This window comes from Pinus tabuliformis, chromosome 9 (assembly GCF_031772625.1).
Source record: "Pinus tabuliformis cultivar Carrire ecotype Pingquan chromosome 9, CPIR1, whole genome shotgun sequence".
Lineage (NCBI taxonomy): Eukaryota > Viridiplantae > Streptophyta > Pinopsida > Pinales > Pinaceae > Pinus > Pinus tabuliformis.
The window spans coordinates 1,969,103,544-1,969,114,642 of NC_142307.1; positions in this window are offsets into that span (position 1 = coordinate 1,969,103,544).

Below are 11,099 nucleotides of genomic sequence, written 5' to 3' on the forward strand. Positions count from 1 at the left end.
CAGGTTCTTGTCACTTGAGATTTTCACTTTTAAATCTTAATATTACATTATTAGTTAAAACATACACCTTAGTATCACAAATAATATTTATTATCAATCTCGTGATTTTCAATTATGAAGTTATATTGAGAGAAGAATTTTGAATTTAAAGTATTATAGAGTTAAAATCTTTTAAAACTAAAATTAAATTTAGAAGCCAATCCATCTTTAGTTTATCCTCATATTTGAAACAGCATATTGTTTCACCATTTTATTATCCAAGTTTTCTAGAAATGTTATAGCATTGCTTAGTTTCAAATATTGTTAAACACAAATTAAAAAATGAAGCATTCTATATTAATTTGTTATTGATTAAAAATTGAAGCATTCTAGATTAATTTCTTATTTTTTAGTGCAATCATGCACAAATAGTATGTAATTTTTATTCACTAATACAAATCACATTTTTTTCTTGGGGAAGAAAATTATTATAAATAGATAACTTTTTGGATGATCTTAGAAAATAAAAATGAGGTTAATATACTTATTCAACACCAAAATAGATTTAAGAAGTTGCAATCCTTAGTTTCCACTTATTCTTTTGCAATTACATTGGTATTCTAGATAACGTTAATAGTGCTTGTTCCTTCTTGGATGGAGCAATGTTGACATTTAGTTAATTTTTACCTCCCTTACAGTAATGGTTATCACATGGAGTTCCCTCATCTACATATTGATAACTACTATATGTTGGAGGAGGCAACGACTATATTCTTTTAGGAACTTAACAATTTGAAACTATGTGCTTTAAGAGTTAGGTGATAATATTTTTCTCATACAAGAAATTACCATGGATATTCCAATAGACAAATAAAAATTTACAAAAATATGAAATCTATACTATGTGGGTTAATTTTCCTTAAATTTTTTAGATTTCTTTGTTTTTTGTTTGTGCATATAATATATAAAATACAGAGAAAAAATAAAAAAACAAATAAAAAAATCACTCACAAACCACAATAACACCAAAATATAACCTTAGAAACTCTTTCGCAAGAAAACCCAAATAAATAAAATATTTTAAAAAACTTATAAATATTAAACTTATGAAAATTTCAACAATATAAAATTTAAAGATTTTTTTAATAATAATAATATTAAAATATACTAATCCAACAAACTCTGTTGCATTGCGAAAACAACTAGTGAAATGCTTGCTAAATCTAATGACGATTGAACTAGTGTATGGATGGTTCACTAATCCAACTTATTACGTGCACACTGAAATGGATTTATCGTATTGAAGAGCACACCCTTGATATTGAACTAGAAATTTATTTGACTTGCAGCTGTCAAAATTAATACAAATTACCATGAAAATGAAAATATTGGTTTTAAAGTACATATTCCCAAATGAAAATGTGGATTTCATTGTGGGAGCAACCATGTTATGATAATTTGCTCTCTAGATATAGTAATTTTAGATTATTGTTTTTCGAGCTTAATATAACATTATTGGTTAAAATACACATTTTAGGGTCACAAATAACATTTCTCTTAAATCTCACTACTCCAAGAGTAAAGTTGTATTGTGTGAAAAAATTAAATTTCATATATATTATATAGTGAAATTTTAATTCATGGGTCGATTTATTTTTGGTTTAATCTCATATTTATAAGAGTTAATGGTTTCACCGTTTTATTATTCTAGATTTCTCATGGCATTGCTTATTTTTAAATATTGTTGAAAAATAAATTAGAAAAGAAATTATTCTAGATTTATATTGTTACAAATACATGGCTCTTTGTATGGTATTAAAAAGTTAAAAGTGAGGTTAATTTACTTGTTGAACACCAAAATAAATTTGAGAAGTTGTAATATCTACTTCTATTACAATTTACATTAAGGTTGTTCTTTTTAATGGAGCAATGTTGGCATTTAGTCAATCTTTACATCCCTTGTATCAATCACGTATCAATGATGATCACTTTGGGTTCCCTCGTTTACATATTGGTAAAAAACTATATATTGGAGGAGGCAATGGCTATATTTTTAAGGACCATCACCACTTGATAGGATGTGCTTTGAGAGGTAGGTTATAACTTCTTTCTTATGCACTTATTTCTATTATTTTTTTATTTGTAAACTGCCATTGATATTCCACTAGACAGTTCGTCACAAGAGATTTAACAAAAGTTTATTGAAATACGAAATTTATACTATGAGGGTTGATTTTCCTTAGATTTTTTGAATATTTGTCTTCTGATTGTGCATGCAATATGTAAAATATAGAAAAAAAAAATAAAAGATAAAACAATCACTCACAAACCACAATAACAACAAACATTTAACCTTTGAAACCTTCTTGCAAGAAAACCCAACTTGAAGGTGAGGTTGTTATGCTCTCTCTTTTTCTTAATGGGATTGGTACAAATACAAAGATGTGAGACTTGTAGCCCATGGGCTACTACAAAACACAAACCATCATTGTTCTACCCTTTGTCTATCCGTTCTCGGCTACTTTTCTCTATAATGGATCAAGATGTAATATATTAGAATTGAGCCCCTTTTCCTCTAAGTGGCCTAGTTATAACACAATTCAATGACCAACTAGGGGTTAAATTTGACCCATTTAACCCTCAACATGAGTTATAACTCAACCCATATAGAGTCTTCTTCATAGTACCCATGTGGATAGCTCATTTTCCATGAGTAATGGGGGATGACATGGCATCCTCTAAAAATATGGTGGTCAAACATGATAGGTCAACTTTTGAGACGCATAACCTTTGTGTCTGAACTTCAATCAATGTGATTCGTGCATCCTTAGAAATGATCATTAAGTGTTGAATAATACTAGGGAATGCATCGCTTAAGCAACAAATTTTTATCCTAAAAAAGGTTGCTTAAGGCTTCAACTTGGCCCTAGGATATTACTAACCTCAATACTCCAAATTGGGTCCCACTTCTAAAATTACTCCTCTAAGCTACTTTCTCTAGTTTTTACACCTTGAAAGCATCGAGAATGATGAAAACCAATATAATGATCTAATCCAAATCATGCCTCCCCATTTTGGGAGGCTTTTGGTCCCAAAAATCCTTTAGTGAATGAGGCGAGGAAATTTTTTCTCTACCTTATCTTTGGAGTACCATTTAGCCTTTCCCGAAATTTGTTTTTTCAACCAATATGACAAAGGTCGTCCTTCCCTCGTCTTGTAGTTTTGTACTCTTGTGCAAAATTGTCTCCTCTAGCAACTTTACTTGAGCATATGGCACTAAATCCTCTATAGAAGGTACTACATATTCCTCTTCTTGATCCAACATGGAAAGCTCATAGAGTTTTATATTTTGCACATTCACTACTAGTAAATGTGCATGTATGGGAGTAGATCGAGTCTATAGGCATTATTTCCCACATTTTCTAGTATCTCAAAGGGATCATGTTGTAGAGCCTTGATTTTCTTATCAAGGCCTTATATCCTATCATTGTTCAACTATAACCATACTCTATCTCCCACTCTGAATGAATTCTCTAGTTTGAGTTGATCATGCCTAGCCTTGTATTATTCTAGTGACTTATGCATACTCTTGTATCTATAGGTGGACCTACCTTATCTTATCAACATTTTTTTCTACACTTAAATCATCCCCTATAAGATCCTCCCTCACTTGTCCTTGTCACTCATGTGTAATATCCAAAGGTGAAGGTAGAAAATATCTAAAACAAGTTTCAACTGGGGACTTACTAGTAGAAATGTGCACTTCTCTGTTATAAGGGTATTGTATATATACCAAATTTTCATCCCCAAGGCTTCAGATGCTTTTGATTATAGCCCCTCAAAATTTGTGACAAAGTCATGTCGACTACTTCTGCTTTTCCATCTGTTTATGCAGGCCAGATTGGCCAATTACAAGGAAAACAATATCTACAATTACAAATAAGAAAACAATAACCATCATGTTGAAGGTTTCAATCTTATTCTAATACTGAGATGGGAGTTGTTGGGTCGGTTGAGTTCTTCTCAACTTTATGGGGGGATGTCAAGGCATTGCTCGAGTCGCTCCATTCTTTTATCTAGAGTGTGGAGATGATTTTGTATATGCACAAGGGAATGTAGGAAATCCAAATGTGATTCATGGCGATCTAAGATGGTCCTTTTTGTTGTCGCCCATATTGTACAGGCACCTGCGACAACCGCTTAAAGCAGGGGTTGTCACTCTGATCCCTGCCCACTCTATTCTAGTTGTCTCCCAACAACAATCTATGGGGGGTATTCCCTATGAGATGAAGTGAAGGAAGACAAGTTGGGAACAAACTTGCCTAGGAGACAAGGATGAGTGGCCTAGACACTTAGTTAAATTAGAGCAAGATTTATTTTTTGAAGTAATGTGACCAGTGCCTTAATGGAGTCACACTTCTTGCTTATTATAAATTGAAACCAAATGATCGGATGGACACCCACTACTTGAATACTTCAATGACCTATATGAAATGCAAGTCCTAAAATCTACGTGAAGTACAAGGATCTTGGTTAGTTTTAGATTATATGCCTATGCTAAATGTAACCTTCCCTTAACTATTTTGAAGCTGAGTGCCAAGGTAGCTTGTGGGAAGGACGTTAACAAGAAGTAGGCTAGGGCCTAATTAATGATACCTTATGTTGTGCTCCTATCACTTGATGCCTCTAGCGCTATAGATATTGTGGCTCTAACAACTACAAGATCATTGTGTTAACCACTGAAGAGTTGTCAAGCCCCTCAAGCTAGGTAAGAAGGGTTTCCATATATTTCTATCAACTTAGCTTATGCTAGGAGATAAATTATTACTGCAGGTTAGATCGAGGATGCTTAATGCAAGATGATGAGTGAAATTTATCTTTAGTTAATATTGCTTAAGTTACTTAAGTAATTAGTGAGAATCGGCTTATTACAAGAGTACTTGAAAATGATGAGAAGACAATCTTGAACAAGATAAAATGCTTTAGAGATGCAAGTGCAAACTTCAATAAATTCCCACTAGATACTTAACCAATTATATCAACTTATCCACAAAGATATGAGATGCCAATCACAATAATGTCAATGCTCAAAACTACTTTAGATCACCAATGAGCAAAATGTTGGAGTGTTTTTAGTGCTTTTTAGTGTACTTAAAGCAAACCATATTATGAGTGTTAGATCTCAATGGTCAAATCAACAGTATCACTTCAGAAAATCCAGACTTTGTTAATGTTATGACAATAGTAAGGAAACCACTTCAAATCATGAAATTGACCCAACACATGAAACATATATATATATATATATATATATATATATATATATGATAACTAGCAAATGAAAATTAACTCATTAATCCCACTCTATGATGATGTATTCAATGATATTTTAGATCTAATTTATTAATTACAGTTGTAAATAACCACATATCAGCAAGCTAATGGTACCAAGAATAAATGACCAATATTTCGAAAAATAGCAAAAATGCATTGAAACTTGAAAAAATCAAATTTTAGGGCTTTTAGAGAGTGTGACTCAGCAAATTTCAAAACTAATATGTTTATTACAGCAGTAAACAGATGACAGGCCAGCAAGTTAGCAATACTTAAAACAACGCCCAAAATTCCCAAAAATAGTAAAATTTTGTCAGAAACTAAAATACAATTTTTTTTATCCTTATTAAGTGTATGTTTCAGAAATTTCAGGTTTGAAATTATCAATTATGCAGTAAATTCCACCAAGCATAAAATTAGATCTAAGCTAAACCTAAGATGCCCAAGTGGCCAAAACTCATGAAAATTTAGATTTTACAATTTTAGGTGATTTTGACCATTAAACACGAGATATTAGAGCTTAATTATCATTAATTTGATTGTTGTAATAAAACAGAGATAAAACTAAGGTTTAAAGGTCAAAACCTAGGCCAAAGGTCTTGAAGAACCCTTGGTCTAAATTTGTTGAAACTTTGGGATCAAGTTGCCACTTGAAAAATAGAATTTTTGAGCTTCAAAACCTGCAAAACCACTAAGTATTCAATCCAAAACTTCATATCTAGGGTTCAGGACAAATTATGGTAGAAAATGACTAAGAAAATCCAATGCTAGGCCAAGGAAGGTCAACGTTGGCAGATAAAGGGGCTAGAATGATAGATCAGGGGTCAACAAAGCTAGAGAAGGCGAGAACAGGTCAATGTTGGGGGAGAAAGAGCCTCAAAGGCTTGACGCAGGGGGAACCGGGGCTCAAAAAGGAGGAAGATGAGGGTTTTGGGCCTCAAAAGGCCACAAAAAACCCTCAAGGGCAATTGTCTAGCCTTCCAGAGGGAGGTTGAGGCCCCAAAAGACTACGGCTAGCCTGAGAAGGGCTAAAACCCTCTTCGCCGGGATGAAGGGAGAAGGAGAAGGCCTTTTGGCCTTAAATCCAACCCTAAAGGGCTAAAAAATTCTAATGCAGGGGGTGAATGGGCTAATGCAGGGGCTGAGGAGGTCAGATCTAGGCCCGGGAGTCCCGAAAAAATGAAAATCCCTATCTCAAAAAAAATATTCCTTGGATATTAATTTTTCCATGAAAACTTGAGTGAATATCCCTGCAAAATTGTCTAGAGACTAGATATTACCCTCAAGGAGCTAGATCTAGCACTTCCTTCACTTGATCCCTTGATCCAACCTGCAAAAAATAAAAATACAACACCCAACCCCAAAATATACACAAAAGTATACAAGGGTTTTTTTTAAATGAATTTTCAGAAAAAAAATAATATATATATATATATATATATATATATATATATATATATATATATATATATATATATATATAAAATAATAATAATAATTTTTATAATATTTTCCTTTGATGAATGGCTAAAAATGGTTAAGAAAATTTATGCTCACTATAGCCTTAGCAAAGATTTAATCCACCATATAAAAACTAAGGATCCAAGCAAAATGATCCTTGCCCATAGTTTGTGAACTTGGAGACCAAGGATTGAGTACATGCAAACACTATGTATTATCTAAAAATAATCACATAAAGCACAAAATAGGAAGCCTATAGTCAATACATAACACAGATCAACACACAAGAACACCTCGAGTTGCACCCCAATGTCTTTTATTATATCAAAAAATTAAGTTCCCAATGGGATAATAGCTTACAAAAATGCTTCAGCAACAATATTCTAGCCAAAGATAAAGATGTTAGAGACTCAAATGACTCTAATTTATAAATAAATTCTCCAAATGGAAAAATAATGGCTAGTTTCTTTGATCCTTGTCAAAATAGTCTTGGCCTTTGATACACACTTCAATATCGTTTAATCTTGACCCTTGATTTTTATTTTTATTTTTGAGGAATTTTCGAATTTATCATTTAATTCCATTGTAATTAGCTCAAAATTAATTATTTTGGGCTAATTTCCTCAAAATTTTGACTTTGACTTAACCACCAAGGTCCAAGGGTCCAAAATTTCTTGAAATATACAATATTCCCTTGGTGGAGTACTTTTAATAATTGACTCTTTTAAGACCCACGGATTTTTCCATTTGGAGAATTTATTTTCTTAAGACAATTTAAATTTGACTCTAATTAATTAATTTTCTGGCTTAGGATTTAATTTTATTTTGTCAGAAAAATAATTAATTTACACATGAGGGGATTTAATATTTTTCGACCCTCTAATACACAAAATTTCACATTTACAAGACTCAAATAGGGAATACACATTTGGCTTAGACCTTCAAGACACATAACCCATCTGTGACACAACATGATCTAGTAAACCAAGTGATTTGTAATAAAATAATTAATCCAACTAGCTTAAATTATTCTCAACCCACTTTTACATTAGACTCAACTAAAAAAACTAGGATTCACCTAATAATTCAACAATAAATTTCACCCTGTCTTTGGGGTTTAGCTTGGAAGGAAAAAACACTTTTGATTAGCGGTGTTTAGAAACAAAGGCAATCAAGGAGGTTAAAAAACCTCATAGGATGAAATTCGTCATTAAAATTATAGGCTTACCTAGGTTTTTACATAGACTCAAGCTTTTACTGAGATCATTTACATTACATAACTTGCAGAATGGGATAACGATGACACATGGACTGCTGATATGTGATCAAATCTTTGTTGAAAAAATTGGTACTTCCCTAGAACTTTGACAATTTGAGTGCAACACTTCCCATAAGGAATTTCATTTTCCAATATAGATCGATAGCTTGCATTTACTAATAATATCTCCCTTCTTGTTTTCGATGTTTGAAATCCAACAAACCCATTCGATAAGGACTTCTGAGTCTGAAAGGGAGGACCTGTGAGAGGAGGCTTCCTCCTCCGTGCTAGTGAGCCCATATTGAACATGTGGAGGCATAAGTTTCAAAAATGAAGAAGAGGAAGCTTCAATTCTGAAGAGCATGCAAGTTTTCCCTGGGCGTGAAATTTTCACTATTGCGGCAAACTAGAAATTATTCTTCTAACTGAATATTATTATTCTGTGCAGTTTATTTGCAATTACGACAAACAATGAATAAAATCACTACTATGATTTTCACCAAAATAAAATATGTTGCGAAAATAAAACTGGAACCGAGAAAATAATGCACACACAAGAAAAATGACATTGTTATTTTTGGACAAAAGTCTCCCAAAAAAACCAGTGTAGCAGATGAAGGTTTTATTATTATTATTCAATAGAAAAAATCTTAGTACAATTTCTGGATACCAATCTGGCAATCCTCTCATGAGAAATCATTGTAAAAATATCTGAGATAATTTTCTCTCTCTCCACAAGAAATCCTAACCTGATTTGGCCCCATAATGAGCTCCCAATCTGCCTCAACGTAGGCTAAAACACACATTTTTTGTAATAGTTACAATTTGTAGGTATTGATTGTCTCTGCCACTGAGAAGGATTTGTTAGCCCTCGAAAATAATTTTCCCAACACTCTGTTATTGAATTGATCTCTCCTCTTGCTGAATCGAAATGTCTCCTTAAGGCTCTACACAAGCCCCTGCATAGCCTCTTTATGGAACAACTCGGCCTCTCTCAATAGACTCTGCTGGCACTGGAAAATCATATGGAATCACTCTGTTATTACTCCTCAATCTTTGCTACTCTATCTCTAGCTCGAATTATTCCCTAGATGAATCTCTGTTATTTGGGAAATTTGATCTGCATAGATCTTCCTCTCACTCAATGTGTCTATCTGCATCCCCTTTGTTCTTCTCTTATAATCTCTCGTTGGTGAACCAATGACCATAATTAGATCCCCATCAATGCCTAAGATCATCTCAAACTCAATTCGCATGAGTTTCTAGAGCATTCTCACCTTTCCTTACTTAATTACTATTAATTAACTAGTGTTTCTAAGTTAGACTTAGGAAAATTTAAATGATTGTCAATTAATTTAATTAAGGTGTTTCACAATCTTATCTTGTGAAACAGTTTCTAGGTTTTGAAGATTTCATGTTCTTGGCCTCTCTAACACAAATCGAGATTAGAACACATGTCTGGTGCTACAAAAACTAGCACTGGGTAGACTCACTCTTGGTATGAGGCAACCCCTCATCTGACTTTGCCTCATTGTCACGGAATGAAGAAGATGGTTGGCTTGACCTTTGTTGATTGGCACTAGAGGATAGGTTGGAGGTCCCTGGAGAGATGGAAACAAGGTGATAAAAACTAGAGGCAAAGTCCACTGATATAATGCATGTAAAATTTATAGGAGACAACCTACATATAATGTAATGTTATGACACAATGACTAAATTTCTATTGTTGTTGATTCTTCCACCTCAATGCATGACATAACATGTCCTTCCAATGCTTGAATATCTTCCTTGGCCACAGAAGGGGAACAAATTCATGATAAAAAGGAAATAAAAGGAATGACCTTTCAACCTAAATTAAGCGCACTTGAGCCAGAGGCAATCGGGGATGGGTGACCTCCCGGGAAGTCCTGGTTTAGGGGTACAAGCCCTAGAAGTGACGATTGATGCTATGCAATTTATTTCACTAGTTTCAATCCCACATCTTCACCCTTGTGAGCATCACCGGATGCAATGAGTGCTAAGTGGACTATTCAAAAATCATGAGAAATTAGTCAGTTACGACTACCTCTCATGGAAATGGTCATAGATGAATGACTTACTTAACGCAGTTGAATCCCAAAAAATGATTTCTAATATAATGCACTGCAGAAACCCCCAATACTTAAAACATATACCATGTATATGTTTTCTTTTCTTTTTTTTTGACAAAAAAACGTTGGTCTATATTATGTACCAGTGCATATATTAAATGAGACATAAGTATATCTAGCTTTCATATTTCATATATTCTACCAACAGACCAAGAAGAATGCTCTATACATATCCTTCCATATCCAAAAATAGTGTTATCTATGTTGCCAAACTGTCACAATTGAAATAGTGGCATTCTATCTAAATTGTCTATGTAAAAATGAGAAAAAACATAACTATTTATACTAGCATAGATCAAATATGAAAAGTCAATAACTGGAAACTATGGGAGGAGAAAAGAGGCCTCATTCAATATTGTCTCCCCCTCCAAATATGTATAATGTATGATACCATAATAATTACCAATCCCAAGCTTTGACAACGAGTTTTCAACCTGATTCTTCTTGCGGAATTTGTGCTGGAAGGTGATCGCTATGAAGGTATCTCGAATAAATTTGATCTGGGTGATCCAACTAGAAAGATGTGGGGGGAAGAAATCCAAGTTTGACGTTAGACCATTGATGAGGACTTATGAGTCCCCATATACAAATAAAGTATCGATACAAAGTTGCTTGGATTTCCAAAAAATGCCCCAAAGAGTCAATGTTTATGCCCTCATGTTGGTACCCGATCCACCATTCCAATGAAACATGTAATGGACTACTTGTTCCACCCGAAGCCAAACACCGCAGCCACATTTGGAATTTTGGTCAGCACCATCAAAGAAACCCGTCGGAAAATATATTGCATTTGGAGCAAATTTGTGAGCTCGATCTTTTATTGTGTGAATGGGAACTCTGACATCATGTACACCCATGTACACTAAGAAGGACGGTGTGGATAATGAAATGTGTGTTCACCAAAATCCCTTCAAAGA